The following is a 20,448-nucleotide window of genomic DNA, read 5'->3' on the forward strand; positions in this document are numbered from 1 at the left end:
TGCCGTAGATTGCCAAGGAAGATATGAGGTTAACTCACTTCTTTTTACTGAGGAAGAAAAGGTCAGTTGCGGTATGACAGACATGAGAGAAAAAGAAAGGAAACCCAATGATATTGTCGTTGAATGGCATAGTCCAGCGTGGCTTCTGGAAAACTGACAGGCCAACATTTTGACATCAAAGGGAATTCGGTCCCCGCTACCTTCAACTGGGATGCCACGCAGGTTTTGAGTGCTGCTGACTGAGAGAGAACACGCTGTAGAGTCACGGCTGTGAAGATGGCCGAATAACTGTGAACCACTCTGACACTCTCACCCAAACGATTCATTATTGGCCCAGAGAATGCATTAATGTATGGTGATTGTGTTACTTTAGCCTTGTACAACGTATATGCAGCTCATCAGGTGTGCCTTGACCTTGTTCAGGGTAAAGTGACTACTTACCCCCAGTGGCTCAGTATCTAGAGTTACATTTAATACCCTGGTTTTGGAAATGGAGGAAATTGTCCTTTTCTTAACCACTGTACCTTAGAGCACCTCTCTTTCCAAGGCCTCAATCAGCGTTGATTTGTGGCTCGAATTCTTCTTGCCATCATTGATCCTGCTTACCAGCACAATTCTGCATTGATTTCCTGATCATTTTTTGGAATGAATTTAAACCAGCACCGTTGTCTTCACGACAGCATTAAGCTTTGTGTTGTATATTGATCGCCTCGGTTGTCCTCTTATGAATACCGTGATGCCATCTGGGTAAAAACATAATGTGTCAAGGAAATGCACTGCTGAGCCTGTCCCCATTTCAGGAAATCACGGGTGGCTAAAATATCAAGCTAACCTGGCAAGAGGTGTTCCTAGTTATGGAAATTATTAGAAATAATTATGGAAATACTAAGTTTTGTAGTTTAGCTCGGTATGGTACGCAATTTGTTTTGCAATTCCTTTCTACTGAAATCTGTAAAATACCACTCTTTGGCACTCTTAAAGGGTGGAACGAGACACACTGTGGTCAATTGATCACTCAACAAGTCATCAACTCTTTTGTGTTGCTACCACAATGGAATGAAAGGAGCACTTAACATTAACCAAAACATGCCATCATTTTGGAATAAACAGCTTTAAAAAAAAAAAACACACACATTTTCAACTAAATGCCAAGATAGCAGAAGGTTTAATTACAATGCATTAACTTTTTTAATGAAGCCCTACTACATACCCATTTAAATTGGCTCAATAATGTCATTATTTTTGCTGATTATTTTAACACTGGCATACTCAGAAAGTATGCCAGTGTTAATGGGATCAATTACAAATTTAGGCCTTTCTAATTTGCATTCAGTTCTCAAATGCCGCCAGTTTTGTTTCCTGTACGGCAACTGTATTTACTGAAAAGCTGTCAAGCTGTTTGTCATGGAGTTTTCACTATTTTGTCACCCTATTGTAGTATTCACATTATATTGTCCACCAGGATTTGGCTAAGGTGACCAATTACAAGATGCATTTTGCATTATACTGCAGCTAGTTCACATACAAGCTACCATCTGTTAATCTTCCAGCATTAACCTGACCTTGTAAATGAGATGACCTTATCCTCAGATATCATGCCAGGTCTCAAGGTCGAGTGCAGCATCAGTTCTAAATGCTTACCAACATAAAAGGTCACCTGGCCTGATTGAACAAATACAGGTGACTGATTTTTGACAGGTATTGTTTATATAAAATCCATCCATCCATTTTCTTTACCACTTATCTTCACTATGGTCGCGGGCTGCTGGAGCCTATATTATAGCCCAGCTATAATGGTGGTTTATATCATAACAATTGCTTTGACTTGGTAGCTGAGCGAGAGCTGAATATCAATGTTTGTGTTCAATTTCCTGCAACCATGTTAGACCCCAGAAGTCAAGCAGATGGTCGTCCAACCTCTCAACTGGCTGTATGTTTTAGCACTTCATCTTGTATGCATATCACAGTGCATTAGCTTAGAGTTCTCAAAAGATTGTTCTGTCATGTTTTTTTTTTTTTTTTTTAAGTATACAATTATGCTCCACCATTCAGCATGCCTTCAGCTCGATGAAACATATCGCAGAAAAGACACTGAAGCCTACCATACAACTGCAACAAAAATAGACATCATTGTTTCCTCTTCCATTATGTGCTTTAATTTCTTCTCCTCGGCTATTCTTTGGCGACAGCGATTCACGCTGCTGAGAAACATGCGCGGAACAGTAAAAACAGCCACTCAGCACAGCAGTCGGGCAATGTATGGGAGGAGTATACAGTATTTCATTTTTATCTCTGGGATGTTTGATGGATGTCAGCGAGGCATAGACACAAGTGCTCATTGTTCTAATGACACACAACGTTCTTAACGTCACACAACAAGTGGACAGGATTCTGTGTAAAATGATGCATTATCCTGCAAGTGTCCTAAATGGATTATCTATCAGCAGGGCATGTGCATGTACACTATATGGACACAATTATTTTGACACCTGGACGTTACTGTTAGCTAGAGGAGTCAAAATAGAAGAACATATAGAATTCCACTTCTGATTGGAAGTATAGAATTGTCCAAAATATTATTTCATCCAGAGGTGTGGCGCAACATCTCTCTGGGGCTTAACCAAGAACGAGCGCAGTAGTAATGGGATAGTAAAAGGAGAAAATGGTTTTGTCGTGGTAGCCTTTCCGCTATGGGATTGTATCAACTAGTATTTTCTTTTGGGAATGGATACACCGAAGGTCAGAAATTGAGTTATGCAAGGATTCAGTTGGATCAGACATATTGTCAGATTCTTCAAGCACCTCCAGGCACATCCTTGCTCTTGCACGGAGGAAGATGAAAATAGTCAGCTTGGATCGCAGCAACTAAAGTTCTGCTCACGCTTCCTCACACAAGACACTGAAATAAACTCACTATACTTGGTGTAGGTGAAGAATGTGGTGTTATTTTTGCAGTCCTATTGAGGCTACAGTAATTCCATTGCATTTGTGGATATGCGGTGGTCTCAACAGGCATAAATAAAAGCAGTGAATGATTTTTTTTGGGGTCAAATGGTTAGCTATTGCATGTACTAGATGCTTATGCTATTTCACAATCTAACCACTGGAGGCATATAGCCACCCCACCCCGAGTTTGGTTCTGCTCAAGGTTGTTTTTTTTCCTTTTTAAAAGGGGAGTTTTCCTTCTCATTCCTGCCAAGTGCTTTCTCATGGGGAATGTGTTGTGTCTCTTTAAAGTGCTGTTAAGAAGGGGAAAACTGGAACTGGGAGGCACTCATTGTCTCCAACCGATACTACATAAAAATATAGATACAAATGCCTGCCCGTCAAGATTATTATTTTTTTTTAATTTTCTTCTGCGCAAAGTGATTCTGCTTCAACACATTTAACATATTATGGTACTCTTTGCTGTTCCAGGCGTCTGTCACATTCTGACAGCTGTTTTCTGCTCCCTTCTTTGTCTGGGGTCAAATGTCTTTAAAAACACCCCCTCGCTTTCTGTTTGAAGTGGCTGATTATTCATTTCCTCCGACATGGTGGGATAGGCTGCAGTGGACCCGCGACCCTAGTGAGGATTAAGCGGAACGGACGTTGAATGAATGAATGTTTCATTGTGTTTATTTCTGCCTGGTTCGTGATCCAGTATCAAATGCTGTGCTGTCATATAAGGGATTAATGACGTTTTTATTCGATGACTAGCATAATCGCTAGCATTTGTGATCTCAAATAGGAGCTGATATTGAGAAACATGCACTATACTTATTGCTGTATGATTTGATTTATTGGTGCCTAGCTGGGAATTGACTATTATAACTGTCATGTATCTCAAGAGAAAGGGGTCACTGCGAAGGTAAGTTTAGTAAGTGAAGTACAGATGCCACATCTGTGGCAATATAAAACATTTTGAAGGAATGAATCACATACCTTTAAAGGAAACTTCCTGCAAAAGCACAACTCAAGCACGATTATTTTAGTAACACAAAACCCTATCATACTATGCTGGCTCGTCTCCCTTGACGATACATTGCAGTGATGTGAGAGGCACACAAACAGCCCACCAGGTGCATTTTGGGGGAAAGTGAATGTGCTTTTCAAAGAAAAAATTTTAAAAAATATTTTATATAATGTGTCAGCACTGCATGTTTGATTCTCTGGACAACTCAACATGATGAAAATATCAGTAACACAATGAAAATACTGTAATTTATTATGATGAACCAATCATGGTTTGTACTGCACCAGCTAAAATAATTTATCGAAGACATTTTTCACAGTTGTATGCTTCCAACACAGTTTGGGGAAGGCATGCAGAGAGTTTGGTCTGAAACAAGTTGACCTCAACACCTACCTCAATCTTTGGGATGATATAGAATTATCATTGCAAGACAAAGCCCTCTGACTGGTCCAACACTGGTTGTAGTTCTAAGGAATGCACAAAAACATTCAATTAAATAAAATTTGACTATTATAGTTAAAGTCCCTCTTCTAAATTTGACACACCACAGAGAGAGTGTTGTTACCAGCCCTGCCAAATTTCAATGATTAAAAAAACATCACCAATTATCTAAATTGAGGCTTCAAAATCGTGAAAAATCAATCCATTCTTTCCGCTCTCAAACGCTTTGGGCGTGTCTTTTGAATGTGCTGAAACCCCACCCGGCTCAACTGTCAATCAAATAACAGTATTACGACCTGGAAAAATTTATCGTATTTCATCTAGCAACTTTCCTAACTTTCTTATGCCGACACATAACTCCATGTTTAAGCCGCAAAAATATATCTGCTTCAAGCCTCCGGTGGCTGGAATATATCCTACAAATCATCGTGGGAATTTCCCATGCCGTGACAGCGAACCATTTAAAAGCTGGCATGCCAGCATGAAGCCCCAGTCCACTCGCTGGCTGTCACGTCAGAACGTTTTTTTTCAGCTTCGCTCTTTCACTTCTCTCAGTAACGTGCAACACACAGCAGACTATGAGGCGCTCTAATGAAGCCACATAGCCCAAAGCCCCAGTCCACATGCTGCCTTTCAAGTAGGACTTTTTTTTTTTTTTTTTTTGTTAAATTTCCCCCTCCTAGCTGTTCTGCCTTTCTCTGTATAACATAAGATATTATCTGGAATCTTCCCAGAAGAGTGGAAGCTGTTATGGCTGCTAAGGGGAACTCCATAATTTATTCCTTTTTCACTTCCTGTACATTGAATGTCCTGGTATTTATATTGAATGCATAACAGGCAAGCAATTGTCATGAGCTAGTCTGTGTAGTGACTCTGACCCAGTTGCCAAAACCTCCCCCACAACGTGATAAGCTGCTTTCTTCCAAGCGGCCCTGCTGTGCGAAACAACCACTAGAAGACGCCTACTGGACCTTAACCTAATTAGCAGGTTCCCTCAAAATCTTGTTTTACAGTCATCAAAGAGTCATTTTCTTCATTTGAACTGACAGCAGTCAAAAGGGACAGATCGACAAATAAAGCAATTCACTATTTGCTTAATATTCAAACGTGCACGGAAGGCGCCACCTACTAGTGTTTGAGAGTACTGTGACCCGTGAACTTCCATTCAAAGTTGTTTCTAGTTGAAAATAAAATTTCCGTTTTGATATTTCATGAACTCTGCAGAAATATTCCAAATGTATGCTTTGATGTCTGTGTCAGTGTGTCAGCTTTACAGGTGCGGCTGCAAGACGTTTAGAACTGTTTGTCTTAGTTTGAAGCCAAGCAGCATGAAATATGATTGAACCATAAACAGTTGATTTTCCAAGACTAAAATTTAAACAATCATTCTATATGCTTTTTTTCTATGAGTAAAGAGTACAAAGTTGGAGTATTTTATATTAAGATATGATTTTTACACCACTTTTATGGAAAATTTGTAGACTAAATTCAAGTCGATGGGCGTGGTCTGGTCTGGTCTTCCGTCCTCTTAGACACGCCCCCTGGGTATTTAACCTCTGACTCCCGCCTCCACGCTCTCTTTCGTGTCTCTCCTCTTTCGTGTCTGGCTCTCTTGTTTTTCCTCGGCGCGGCTTGGCCATGCTGCCGCCCCTTCCTTTTCCTTTCTCCTCCGGCGTCTCTGGCATCACCACGTGCACAAACGCTCGCCTCAACTTAGCCGGCGGCGTTTTCGATCGAGAAAGCCGGCCTTGCGGCTTCGATCGTTTTTTTCTTAGCCGTGATCAGTCGCCGTAGACTCAGCAAGGAACTACCAGCATCCCGTACCGGTCACGCAGGCAGCTGCGGACAAGCGCTGGGCTCGCCACATGGTCAATTGGCAGGAAAGCTACGAGCGCACCCCGAGGCGACAAGCTTCACACAAAATCCCAACTTGTTTCTCTCTATCTCTCGTCCAGACCGAACGCATTAAACGCTCACGTTTTCAACTTTAGTCCAGTAACCTTTTCGTACGCCAATTTTTCTTTCTTTCACCATTATTCATGATTCTTTGCTGTAGTTATACCCCTCTGTGTTTCCCTATAGATCCCTCGTAGATTTCATTAAATATTCTATAAAATTCCGCTCTGTGTTTTGTGTGTGTTTTGAGTTTAATAAGAAGACCTCTGTCATCTAGGACTCGTATTTCATAAACTGTAGCAACCTTTAGATTATGAGACTGATAAAAAGGTCTCTTGCCGCTTTCCCTAAATGTTCTACATATAAAAAGTGACGTGTTGCCCCCTACGAGACAAAATAACTTGATTTATAACGTTAAGCGTCAAATCACGCTAAACCGGAAGCAACGCAGGCGTTGCTGCTTCAACGAATTTATTTCTTTAATAAATTACATTTTATCCAAATGCCAATATACGCTACATCTGTAATTCCCATACTGAATAAGTATTGCACTTTACGAATTTTGTCACTCACTATAGTTGATTCAGATTTGACCAAAGACAGTGCCCATAAAAGACCAAAATGATGTTTGACAAAACAAAAGAGAAAGAAGTAGTTATTTAAAAAAAAAAAAAAAAAAGGTGTTTGCAGGCCATATTCAGATTCAGTTAATTTTGCTTTGTATTTGCATGTTGTGTGCAGATTACATGCAATCAAGGTTGACAAATATTAAAAAGAAAACATCTCAAGTGACGCACATCATTTAGTCCTTTGTGAATATTATACATTCCTTACTCAAGGGAGGGACAAAAAGTAGTTGAGGATCGTATGCAATGTAAAGTTGGACTGCATGCAAATTTGTGGAGACAGAACCCTCGACACAGTTGCAAAGAATTTAGCGGCCTGCACACACTCCTCATTCTCCCACCGTTGCTGCCTTTTAAATTTCCCAAAAGTCTTTCTGTGAACGAGGCTACCTCTACATGAAATCAACAGCAGTAATGATTTATGCCGACAACTAATGTGCCTATACAGGGCTTGCACATCCTGCATGTCTCAATGATATAGATGTGTCGGCCTCCCTCTGGAGATGAACCATAGAGGACTAATATAATTACACATCGGCCTCCAGTCCCCAGAGAGTACAGAACTAATCATTTGGAATCACTGTTTTTGAGCAAGCACAAGAGGCAAGTATGTCGATGTCTCTCTTGTAGCAAACCCACGAAATTAATTGACCCTAAAATGCGGCTGGCCGCATGTACTTTTACTCTGCATGCTAAAGGAGAGTTCAGTCAAAGGCTTGCGCGCAACTTTGCCCCAGAGCAAAATAGATCACGTTTAATGCATACAACATCACTTGACATATGCCACATCTAAAATCTGTAGTTAATTTTATCTAAAGTGGAATGAAACTTATTCCATTTAGCATGAATGCACTTTGACACAGTACCAGAATGTGCCAAAAGATGTGTCAGCCTAATGTCAGCATTTATCATCTCGTGTGTGATGGCATACATTTGTGCTTTAAGTTGAGAGATTGTAAACATTGGTTTCTAGGAAGGTGTTTTGCTGTGGCTTGATAATTCTGTTAAGGTTATTTTCATTGTGTCATTGGACGGGCAGAAATTGTTTTCAGTTATTATATTGTAACAGTTTATTTGCAGATAATTTAGAATAATGACCCTTTACCTGACAACTACTGCTAAATGTTACTCCTCCCAGATGGTGCTCAGTCTGAAGAGGAGCATGGTGAAAACTGTCAATGAATGAAATCAAACATGTTTTATTGAATTGTTCCATCTCATACACAAAATTCATTGTCATTCATTATGTATCATGAGACTGTAGAGAGCATACTAATAACTCAAACCAATCAACAGTGAAAATGAATGCATTGAAGTAATTTTTTTTTTTTTCCCCTAGCGAATATTACTGGAGGGTATTTTTGTTTCACATTGCAAAGATTATCGTCATGATCAGTGCCATGCCTATCATAGTAATTAGAATCAGAATCGGCTTTATTGGGCAAGTATGTTACAAGACAAAAAAGGAACATTCTAGTATGACAACCAAGAGCCACTATGACAAAATATATATGGAGAGTCATTGGGCAATGAAAGTACGCCACTAGTGTTGTGATGCAGATATAATAGCATTGTGCAAATGATGCAGAGTTCTAAGGCAATTTAGAGCAAAGTGACTGATCTCGTACAGTGACGACTGACTAAAAGCATACAATACTACTGATGCTAATACTGCACGGCAATCTGCAGTAAATGACATCACAGCAGCATTAAGAAAAGTGTTACTGTCATCTCCCACCATAAACCCCTTCATGGTGTTCACACTACACGTCACTTTAAACTACATACACTCCTTGAAGTCTCGGCGCCCTTTGCACAATGGTCATTGCACCGGACTATTGCGAGATTAGTCATTCGAACTGCTATAAATGCTAGAGGACTCTGCATCTTTTTGCACAATTGTCAAAAAAAAAATAATAAATTGTACCGGCATTACCAGGTAACTAGCAACCCTTTATTGCTCAATGACTGTATTTCTCAATGTTTTTTTGTCTCAAAAGTGTTCTCTGTCAATTGACTGTCTGTTGTCGTAGTAGAGCGGCTCCAACAACGGGAGACAAATTCCTTGTGTGTTTTTTGGACATACTTGGCAAATAAAGATTTGTCTGTGCTGTTTCCAATGTCGTGCTTTCATGATTTACAGTTACACCTGTTGTGCCCGTGCCATACCATGAAATAACACCCAGTGAGGACACATAACAATGATTTCATTTCCTGGCACTCTTTCTGTGCTGCTCCCTCGGTGGGCGGATCCTGATTACATGATGATGCCATAAAAAAAGAGAGATTAAAAGAAGCTTGAGAGCCACAGCTATGTGCCCAGTCTCACGATTAGATGCAAGAGTTAAAGCAGAGGTGGTGGTCAATGCTGCTGTCTTTATTGCTTCTCAAAGATCTTTGGATAGTGTATCTTTCTGTCTTGTTAACGCGAGCTGCATGTAAACGCTGGCAAGATGGTCCCTAGCTACAGGCGGTACTCCTGTCAGATGATCCCAACCCTGTCAGATACCTGCAGTGCTGCAATGATGTAATTGATGGCTTGTCGAGTTATTATCGAACAGAGCAGGGCTAAATTCTGTGCCTGCCTGCCTGCCTGCCTGCATGCATGTGCTCATCCAGTGTCCACTCTGTGCACCTTTCATTCCTAACAAAGGTAGCACAACAAAACAGTGATCAACACTGCTGGCAATGATGCTAACTCAAGCCAGTACTACTGTAGGCTTATGATTCATTTCCAATCAACTACGAGGGGTTGTTCAAAATGAACCCATCATACCCTACTACAGCTGGATTTACACTGGACATGAGGCAGTAGACCCATGTTATTTCACCTAACGTGTAATTCTTTTTGATGTATGTCGCTGTTGTTGAATGTATTGTGAATTGAGTTGAATTGCGTTACCTGCCACAGTGGATCATATCTCGAAAAGCTCATAAGTGGGGGTCACTCGTATCAAAAGGCACCACTGCATATGATTATGATAATTTACAAATCATAGTAGTAATCATAATAATGCAAATTATTTAAAGTGGTACTCAACTTTGACACCAAGGGCTCTATTTTCATCGACAGCACATCTGCAGCGGGTCACAAATGCCGATGGATCCTGATTTTCGTGCAAGCGCAAATCTACGCGTGTTTGCCAATTTAGCAGACTGGTCTGTGCTAAGCTGGGCGTTCCTGCGCAGCAGAAGTAGTGTCCTTGGAGGTGCGCCTGGCACAATGACAATTTGGTGTCAGAAAGTCGTTCTAAACTTATGCCTGCTCAGACCATGTCTAAGTCCTGGCGCAAGATAGACCACTGGTCTTAGGCGATTTTGGTGAATTTGATCGGGGCGCAGGCAAACACATACTGAGCTCCACTGTTTAAGTCGCCTACGGTTATCAGTAGCTCATTCTGTATTCAAGGGTACCCGCTCACATTTTCTGTTCTGTAGCATACTTGAGCAAGCATTTTTGGAGTCCATCTCGGGTTTGAGCAAGTAATAACTACTGAACTCTTAGTGTGTTTTTATACTAAGTTCTCATGAGCACATTTTCACAGATCTTCAAGTTAGTTGCAAAATCTTTGAGAAAATGACTTTTACATGTTTTTTTTCATAAGCTACAATTTACTTATCCACTCTATACCACACACTTCCCTCCAAGGTGCAGTACGATAATTACTAAAGTATTGAGGACCAAGAGGCCTGCTCTTAATGTTTGTTGCATCTCATTCAACATGGCTTATTTCACATCTCTGTGGCACACTGCAGGCAGGCCACCAACACCGTCGTTGTGCTTCATTAATCTTGTCAAGCATGAAGCAGACCGATGCTTCAAATGGGCCACTAAAAACAATTGGGTCGTTTTAAAGCTCTTGAGTGTCATTTTAGTGGGACATTACTGGGTTAAATCATGGGAAAATGGTTGAAGGTCTTTATCATTGTGCAGTGCCCGAAGCTGCCATGTCACCTAGCTCTACAATAGATCCAACCATTGAGCATGGACTAAAGTGGTGGGAGTCAAAAAGCAGTGTTTCCCCCTCCCCCGTATCCACAAAATATGTGACCTTGAGCAAGGCCCTTCTCCCTTGAATTCTCCGATGGAACTGCTCATATCGAGTGAAACAATACAAGAGGTTTTCCTTTTAATAATCATCATCATCATAGTCAGTGGCATATCACTGATGAAAATGTTTCATTAAGTTCTCTTGCCAGGGCTCAAAATAACTGCCCTTGTAAGGTATCCTTTCCTGATTTTCTTAACGATTTAGGTCGTTTTTACATTTGTTGTATACATTTGTTGAATTGAAATACCAACAACAAAAACCATGGCCAGTGAGTGAGTGAGTGCGTGAGTGCATGCAGAATGTTTGTGCGTCCACCAGTCGCTAAGCTCGTTACAGTAATCAGGTTAAAGAAAGTGGAACTGAGGATAATTTTGCCTGCGGGCATGTTTCCTCTAGACTTCCCCTGTGAGATGGATAACCTCTCATTCAAGCACGGGCCGAGCTGCTGAGGCCTGGCTGTGCAGACGGCTGCTCCTAATGATCAACTCCCACTGCTTTGTTTGTATAAAACCCACTATAGGGGGGTATAACTGCAACCATTCTCTTGATGTACAGCTTGCAGTGTTAAAGTCATTTTGAAACACGGGAATGTCTTTCTTTTCCTCAGCTATAATTTAAGAGTAAGTTGGAAATTGTAAAAAAAAAAAAAATCACTTTTTGTCATTTTTGTGTGATCTATCTGTGATCTATCTCCAATTAGATTTTTAAGAAACCACCATGCCCACAGAAAAACAACCATTTAGAGAGAGAACATTGGGGTGGTGGAGGTGTCAGTAAACCTCAACCTCGCGGGCACACTCACAACGGGCACACTCACAACAGGCACACTCACGCGGTCTTGTGCTGTTACGTGTTAAGTTGGACTTGAGGGGCTTAGCTGAAACTATTGCAGAATATCCAACTCCGGTTGCAACAACAGTTAAAAAGAAGAAATCAGACAGATCCTGCGACAAAACAAGGGTGATCACAGGAGCTGTAGGAGCTGCCTTTCAGAGATGGAGGGGCCACAATCAGCTGAGAGGATTCAGAAGCGATGCGTAATTACCAACATTTCTGCTCGACAGGTAAATTTATCACATCTGTCATCTCTTTTTGCTTTTTAATTGGTTGTACATTCTAAAAATAAAGCTTAAACCAATAACATTTAGGGCTCTATATTCATAATAAGTGCATTTGCGACTGGATGCGGGCAGATTCAGATTTTCATGCAACCGCAAAACTCGCTGTGTGTGTTTGCCAATTTGGCAGACTGGTCTGCGCCATGCTGGGCATTTCTGCGCAGCGGGGGGTCCTTGTAGATGTGCCCAGCGGAGTGACAATATGGTGGCAGGAAATGGTTCTAAACTTACACTTACTCAGACCACGTCTAAATCTTGGCGCAAGGTAGACTGCTGGTCTAACGTGATTTTGGTAAATTTCATCGGGACACACGCAGGCCAAGTATCAGGTCCGCGAACATATTTAAGTCGCCAGCGGTTATCGCCAGGTCATTCTGTAATTAATAAGGGTACCCCCTCACATTGTCTGTTGCCACACCGGCCAAGAGCAGTGACAATCCTCAACTCACGCACAGATTGCTGTGATTACGCATCATTTTATTCCAAACAGAGATGTCTCCGTCCAGTCTTTTGCGCCACATTTAAAGGGACTGAGAGTAGCCGGAAAAGAAAAAGATTTAAAATTGCAAAATCCTATTATAATAGGATACTGCTTCTTGCAGTTTGACCTCAGCTTGTCTAACAAACAATTAGTTTTACAGTGAAAGTACAATTGGAGATGGGGCATGACTGGGGAGAAAACATATCTCTGTTCGGTTCTATTTTTGCTTTCGGTAAAGTCAGTATTGTTTTGCGCGGGTCACAAAAGTTGTAAGTTAGCAGCCAGTAATAACAGAAAATGACAATATAGTAAAATTCCACTGCTAAAATCAACCCCATGAGAAACACCTGTATGCTCAGTGAAAGTGACTCCTTATGTGAACTGTGTTAATGCAGCTCTTTTTGATCCCATTAGACTGCACAGGTGTATATAATAAAGTTTCCAGTTGGCGTGTACTGCTACTGAAGAGACGTTCCATGATCAGTTAGAGAACCGTAGAGGAAATTCACGGCATCATTGATTAACTGCTCTGTTTATCTATTTTCCTTGGAACAAAAGCCACCTGATCTGGGAATTACCAAAAACCTGAGTTGCTATGGAAACCCATTGACATGGAAAGGAAAAATGTGTACGGTAGTTCTTAACCAAGCATTGCCGCATTCCTTACATGCTGCCGCTCTGTGAGATATGGCTCATCCAGCTCGGCTGAGTAATGTTGTCGAAAGGTTTCGTTCAGTCGTGATGCACCACTCTGGAAGCATGCATAATTTAACATAGCCAGTCTGGCTCCTGTCAGTTGACCCCCGTCGCACCGTATATACTGCATGCTTGTTTGCTGGTGTATGTGGGTGGATCTTTAGTTGAGCAGATGTTCATGAGGTAGATGAAAGCCAGAAATGTTTGTTTCTAGTAATCATGAAAACTTGGGCATCATTCAGGGGGTGGAAAAATTAGTTAGGAGGGTGGGGAAGAAGGAAAGAATGATGTCAGAAGATTTCTAGAAATTATCATCTCTGTCACTTTGTACTGTATGTCTACGATATTACAAACTGCACTTTTATTTTGTTCTTATGTTAGGCGATTGGTTGTTCATGTATTTTCTGTAGTTTTGCTACCAAGAATGCTCCATGCCCTTTGACATTGAAGTAATAGTATTCAAAGTCCTCCTCTGAAACACCTTTCCAAGCATAATGTTTTTGAAGTTGCAAAATTGAGACCGTGAAACAGTGGACGACTGGTTAGCACATCTGCCTCACAGTTCTGAGGACGGGGGTTCAAATCCCGGCCCCGCCTGTGTGGAGTTTGCATGTTCTCTGCGTGCCTGCGTGGGTTTTCTCCGGGCACTCCGGTTTCCTATCACGTCCCTAAAACATGCATGGTAGTTTAACAGACATACAAATGTAAATCTTTTGCAGGGCCGTGTTTTATGTACTGCTCCATTTCCCGTTCTATGGCTACAATCACATTTATCTGGAACCCTTCTGTGGTAGCATCTTCAAAAGGCCGAAGTACTATAAGCAAAACAGATTTAGAGTTAATCTTTTAGGAAAGTGGTTCTCAAACGTCTTACACCAAAAAATACTTAGCCCTCCATGTATCACCAAAATGACCAACTTTTGTGTTCATCAAAAAAAGCAGAGCCTTTGTTCCTAAAAAGTATATTTAATGTTATTGTAAACCACTGTAACATTGTGCACTTTTTGAACATTCACTTAAATATAGGTGAATTTAAAAAAAAACTGTGCTTGAGTAAAGATTCAATTAAAATGTATTGCAGATAAAATTTTAATAAAAATATACCTAAATAAATGTTTAAGACAAACATTTCTAAAAGATTTAATGCAAATGTAATTAAAAGTTAAATATCACTGAACTGTACCTGAGAAAGGTACTCTCCTGGAATTAAAAAAAAAAAATGTTTAAGCCATTGTAAAATTATGCAGAGTTTGGACATTCAATTCAGTGTTTATTTGCATACTACTAGAGAGAGACGGCATACTACTCGTCTTACTGTACATGTACTACACTTTGAGAATCACAGTGTACTGAAACATCCCATTTTGTGTGACAAATTGGCGCACTATAAATTGTGATTTTAGGTGCATTTCAATTCATTTTTTTCTGTCAACGCTTCCTCCAACCAGTGTAAACATTTCAAGCTTTAGTGTCTTTAGTTGGCACTGGGAGACATAAAAAGCTGTATAGAGATACACATGATGCTGTGTTAGGAATGCACCCTTAAGTGATGGAGTTTACATATGCACGGTTTGCTTTGAAAGCCTCATTGATCATTGGGTGTTAAACAATTATCATTATGGGAAGAAACCGGTTTTGGTCAAAGTTAATGAAAGTGTTGCTGCTCATGTTCAATCTATATCCAACTTTCTGTGTATATGTTAATAAAAATATAACAAAATGGTAATTGAATTCCCGGCAGAACCTTCAACAAAGCAGTCAAACTGAAGTGACACTTTCACAGAGGAGTGTTTTCATTTTTCGGACATGTACTATCAAAGCGGATCAAAATCAGCCCCCTGAAACACTTTTTCTGCTCAGCATATCTATCTAATTTTAACAGTATGGGTGAGAGGCCCTCTGGATGAATTCAGGATTGCACACAGCACAGATAAAGAGAACCCTAACGCTGTGAAGACTCTCTGACTGACTCTTAAAAGCTTGCACTCGCTGAAATAGCTGAAGAAGTGCTGTGCGAGAGTGTGCTCTACATCCACATGGTGCACGAAGCAATCGGTGTTGCAGTCCTGCCTTATATGTCCAGGAAAAGGTGGGCACAGCAGCAGCCATAGCAACTGAGGCCCGAGTCACTGATCTGGAAACAATGGGCCTAAAACATGGCCTCTCATTGAACCTCCTCACGTACAGCTAAGTGGTTTCACTCACCGTTAACAACAGATTTTATTAAGTTTGTGTTGGTTTTCATGCTCCACTTAGCTCACAGAAAATGTAAGTAAAGCGTATTAATCACAAAGAGGCAGGAAAAACAAATACTCGTACACCCAAACTGATGCATCTGCCGACTTTGCTGCTTTGTTTGCAAAATATAAATTGTAAAAAGTGTGTTTCAGTTCAACATACTGGCGGATATAAATTGTTGATAGAGTCCCTCAATGTATCACACTCCTCCAACCGATGTCGCGTTCCACTGCTCATAATACTAAAGTCAGGGTGCAAGTGGATGTAGTTCAGTCAGCTATAGTGAAGTGAGGAGTGAATGAGAGAGGGGGGAGCGGTTCAGAGCCTGGGCGGCCCACACGAGATCGCAGTCACCTGACAGGTCGTGACTCTTCAGGCAGAATGTTCAATTTGTAGGAGCCTGGAGAGCGCATGAGCGCTCAGTTATCAAATACCGATTGGCTTTTTGGAAGAGTTCGATCAACGGGTGTGCTTGGAAACTGGTGAAACACGTAGGGAATGTAAATATTCCTACACCGGCATCTATTGTACTGTTTACAAATGGACTCTTTTCATAGGCTGCTGATTGGCAGGCTTTGAGCTCTTTTATTGAGGCACACATTTTGATTCAAGTTTGTTCTTATCATGACTTAATTGTATGGCATGGGTGATCCTTTAAAGCCGTGGTTCCCAAACCTTCTCTGCTGGGCACCCCTTTGGTTAATATATTTTTGAGAAAATAAAAGTGAACCGCCATAAACTGCAGGTTGGAATAAGTGTAACGGTTTTCAAGCACCTTAACTGTAATTATGTTCAGTATAACAGATTATTATTTTTTTTAAATATTTAACATTGCTATGAATGCAATGTTTTCATTCATTTGTCCCACACACCCCTTGCAATTGCTCTGCGCCCCCCTTAGGGTACGCACCCCCCACTTTGAGAACCTCTGCTTAAAAAAAGAAAGACTGAAGCGGGGATATAAAAAGGTCAGCGGAATTTAGTTGGAAGTCGTATTTAACACTGTGCAGTACAGATGTTAGGGTGAGTGTGATTTAGGACCCACATGCAGCACACTAGGAAATTTGGAAAGGATTTTAATAATCAATTTGAGATCAACTGTGAGCATACAATTCAGTTAAGGGCAGTCAACTTCACAATTCACAATCGAGAGGGTCATGCTTTAAAGATAGGTCAGTGTGATGCAAGACTTTGTAATCCACCCATAGCAGGACAGGAAACGCTCAGATTTCATTGTTGTCTTAATCCACAATTCACAGAGAGCGCCGCCACAGCAAAGTCGGTTGGCAGCTGCGGGACATGTGCCGCCAGCGCAGCGTCTGGTGGCAGCCTCGGGACTTGCACCACCATAGAGACAGATGAGATGTATGACTGGCACGGCAGTCCAGACTGCCCGGTCGAGATGTGAGCAGGAGACTGACGTGGACATCCTGGCCGGTCATTCGTGACATAAGACAGGTGACTGGCATGGCGGCCTGGGACTGGCTAGCAGGCCAGTGACAGGCGACTGGCGCGACTGCCCAGTCGTGATGCTGGCTTTGATTTGACCTGTCACAATTTATATCCATTTGATGATGCAAATCTTTTTAATAATTTATTTATATCAATTTGATTATTAAAATCCTTTCCAACTTTCCCAGTGTCCATTTGGGTCCGAAGTCACACTCGCCCCCTGTCAATACATGCTAACCCCGATTGCATCATCAACAAGGCCTTAAATAGGGAGGTGTCACTGACTCAGGCTAGTAGCATGTGATTGGCTCACAGATTGGCTGGCTTGTGATTGGCTGACACATTGGCTGTCTAGTAGAAAGTGATTGGCTGACATGTGACAGAAGAAATGGCACACTGTAAAAACAGAGGATCCTTGGTTTAGGACGGTCTATGTTATGAACAGCGTGCAATGAACATGGTTGCACAGCAGTGTAAGAATACGTCATCACACAGCACAAGAAGGCATGCTCAGTAAACACCGTACTGACTGATTTTTATTTGATTGTTTCATATTTATGGCCTGCAAGTATTTTTGTCAACAAATTTAGTGATACAGCGTCCAAAAAACAGTCCTGTCCCAACACTCCGCAAAAAGATGGCAGGTATATCGCAGCACTTTGTTTTGTCACAAAAACACTAGATTTTTGTCCTGATTTAAAGCTGTTACTGTATCAAGGAGCAAGGCATAGAACCATTCCATAAGATCCTTAAAGAAAAGTACAATTACCATAAATTACCGTGCATTCTTTTTTTGTATAAAATCCCACAAAATTTCAGTGGGAATAGGGTGGAAATGGCTACTGAGCAAGAGTGACTGGGTCTGCCTTTTACTTGTATATTCTTGCATTTATTACCATGAAATATTAACAATCCTCTCTTGAAAGCCCTTAATCTTTCCATGCTCTGTCTGGAGCATTTTATTTATATATATATATATGTATTGCTGGCATAGTTGTGCATCACATGGAAATTGCATGTGTCTCACTACCAGCTTGAGTAACATGGCAGTGAAGTGTTTTTTTAAATTAGATTTTGCAGCGAAGGATCTACTTTGTGTACATTTTCCTCTGCATGTTGTTGCTTTGAAAAATCCACCATTTATGTGCTCGAAAGTGTATCTGGTATTTATTTAGCAAATTTGATGCACATAGTGTTTTCAAAGACAACGACTGTATATCATGAAGTGATATGCCCAAATCAAGTGACCCAAAGTTTAAAACTTGATTCAGGCCTATGGACCACACAGTCTTTAAATAATTATGGCTATAAATGTGATGAAGATGTTTGTGTTTTGTGGTGTTTCAACCGGATCTGCATCTATTAATAATAAAACTAAGATTGATATGAAGACATTGACAAATGCCCACTAAGTAGCTAAGCCTCATTACGGCACAAACTGAGCAACAGAGTGACCAGAGCCAGTAGCGGTTTCTTGTATGTGCAATGTGTGTGGCTGCACAGAGTGGCAATGCATCATGACATGTAAATAATCAGCATTTGTGTGGGGAATTTGCACCAGGATTTTACTATTAAACAAAGTGAGAGGTCATCGATGTCCAGGAAGTATGACATGCTCCCTCTTCGAACATCTCTGTATTTGGGGGAGGAGCTAGTTGGTAGAAAGTGACTGAGACTGTCATGGCTGCATGTGTCTGTTTTTGCCTTTTGGTTAATTAAAAACACAAGCTAACCAGTGACGGAGGTCTTGTTATTGTTTGACAATCAATTGCAAGTTGTAGTGTCTGTACTTTTTTCATCCATCCATCCATTTTCAACACCGCTTATCCTGGTTAGGGTCACGGGGCGCTGGAGCCTATCCCAGCTGACTTCGGGCGAAAGGCGAACTACACCCTGAACTGGTCGTCAGTCAGTCGCAGGGCACATATAGACACGGACAACCATTCGCACTCACATTCACACCGTCACTGAGTGGGAACCGAACACACGCTGCCCGCACCAAAGCCAGACGAGTGTACCACCACACCATCAATGACATGTACTTTTTTCATCCATCCATCTTCTTAACCGCTTATCCTCTCGGGTCGCGGGCTGCTGGAGCCTATCCCAGCCATCTTCGGGCGGGAGGCGGGGTACACCCTGAACAAAAGGTAACAACATGTGAATTAACATGCTCAATCAATGCATTTTTCATTTCAAAATTATATTGTATTTGTATGCAACATCAGAAGCAATTCTCAAATGTTTTGGTAAGATAATGCATAGCCATCTACCGCCACTGCTCATATGTCTTATTATTGCAATAAGGTTCCCTTGATTTATTTTTCTTTTTTCATATGTGCAATGCAATATTTGTGGGGAGGGGGGATTGGTGTTGGACCACCACTGACCAGAGCTTCGTGCTCAAGAGGCGGCAGTTGGGCGGGGCGTTCATCCTGTAGGAGACATCTCTATCTCCAGCAATTTGGAAGCACATCTGTCAAAATCCCAGAATTAGAGCCGGTACATATTGATTGATTGCATGTCTCATAAGACAGCTGGATAACTATAATAATAGCATTGTCTTTGTTGTGTGCGCCATTTATTATCATGTCTGATATCTATCTTTCTTTAAGAAGTTAGGACTAGAATCAATACAAATAATTTTTTCTGCTGTTCCATATTAGTCAATGCCACAAGAGTGAAACAGTCACATTCATTGAACTGACGACTGCATTGTGAATCCGTAGGAAAGGGTGCCGCTTCGGGGATGCTCCACTTTACTGGATATTTTTAGTGTAAGACGAGCTGCACTCTCCTTCCCCATGACAAGGGCGACATTCATAATTTCTGACCGTATCTTCACCCTTTAAATTGAATTACACCAGAGTGTGCAGTCCAGGAGAGAAGCATTGGTGCAGTCATAGCATTAGGAACCATTTGTAAATGCTGTTGTAAAAAGAGGTCATTTTAATGCTGAATTTATTCCGGTGGACTTTCTGAATATACAATGAAAGATTTAGCACACAGTTCTGGACTACATGTTGTTCTGATTTTAAAACAAAAATCGCATAGGAAATAATCAATTCCAGGATCACACAGTCCCCATTATAAACCTTTCCAGTGAATATTTAAAGAGCATTTTAACATTCTGTACTGCCATACGTTACATTTTCTTTTTAAAATCAATAAATCACTTAGGGCCCTATTTCTGTGACCGTCGTAAATCCGGCGCGGCGAAACTATGCGACAGGGGCGGGTTAGACGGGTATTGGTAATTTTGTAGACCAGCGTAGCCCGGCCGATCCGAGAGTGGGTGAGCTGTGCCACTGTGGGCTTATTTCTCTAAATGACAGAAACATCTCTGTGCGGAAGAGGACGACGCGTAATCTCTGCGATCCGTGCATGAGTGGCGCATTGTCACTGCTCTTGGTCAGTGTGGCAACAGACAATGTGAGCAGGTACCATTAATAAAATACAGAATGAGCTGGTAATAACTTCTGGTGACTTAAAT

General features: G+C 41.2%; 1 protein-coding gene across 2 annotated transcripts in view; it reads left to right on the plus strand.

The window, feature by feature from the left end:
* tln2b (talin 2b) overlaps nucleotides 1-20,448 on the plus strand; it is a 110,394-nt gene that overhangs the window by 12,695 nt on the left and 77,251 nt on the right. Inside the window, exon 1 of one of the 2 annotated variants that reach the window (XM_061678108.1) lies at nucleotides 11,970-12,034. The exons of the other annotated variant lie outside the window; for it this stretch is intronic. The gene's annotated coding sequence lies outside the window, so the exon portion shown is untranslated. Of the gene's footprint in view, nucleotides 1-11,969; nucleotides 12,035-20,448 lie in introns of those variants that run through there. 2 annotated transcript variants of the gene reach the window in all.

Source organism: Phycodurus eques, chromosome 5 (assembly GCF_024500275.1).
Source record: "Phycodurus eques isolate BA_2022a chromosome 5, UOR_Pequ_1.1, whole genome shotgun sequence".
Classification (NCBI taxonomy): Eukaryota; Metazoa; Chordata; class Actinopteri; order Syngnathiformes; family Syngnathidae; genus Phycodurus; species Phycodurus eques.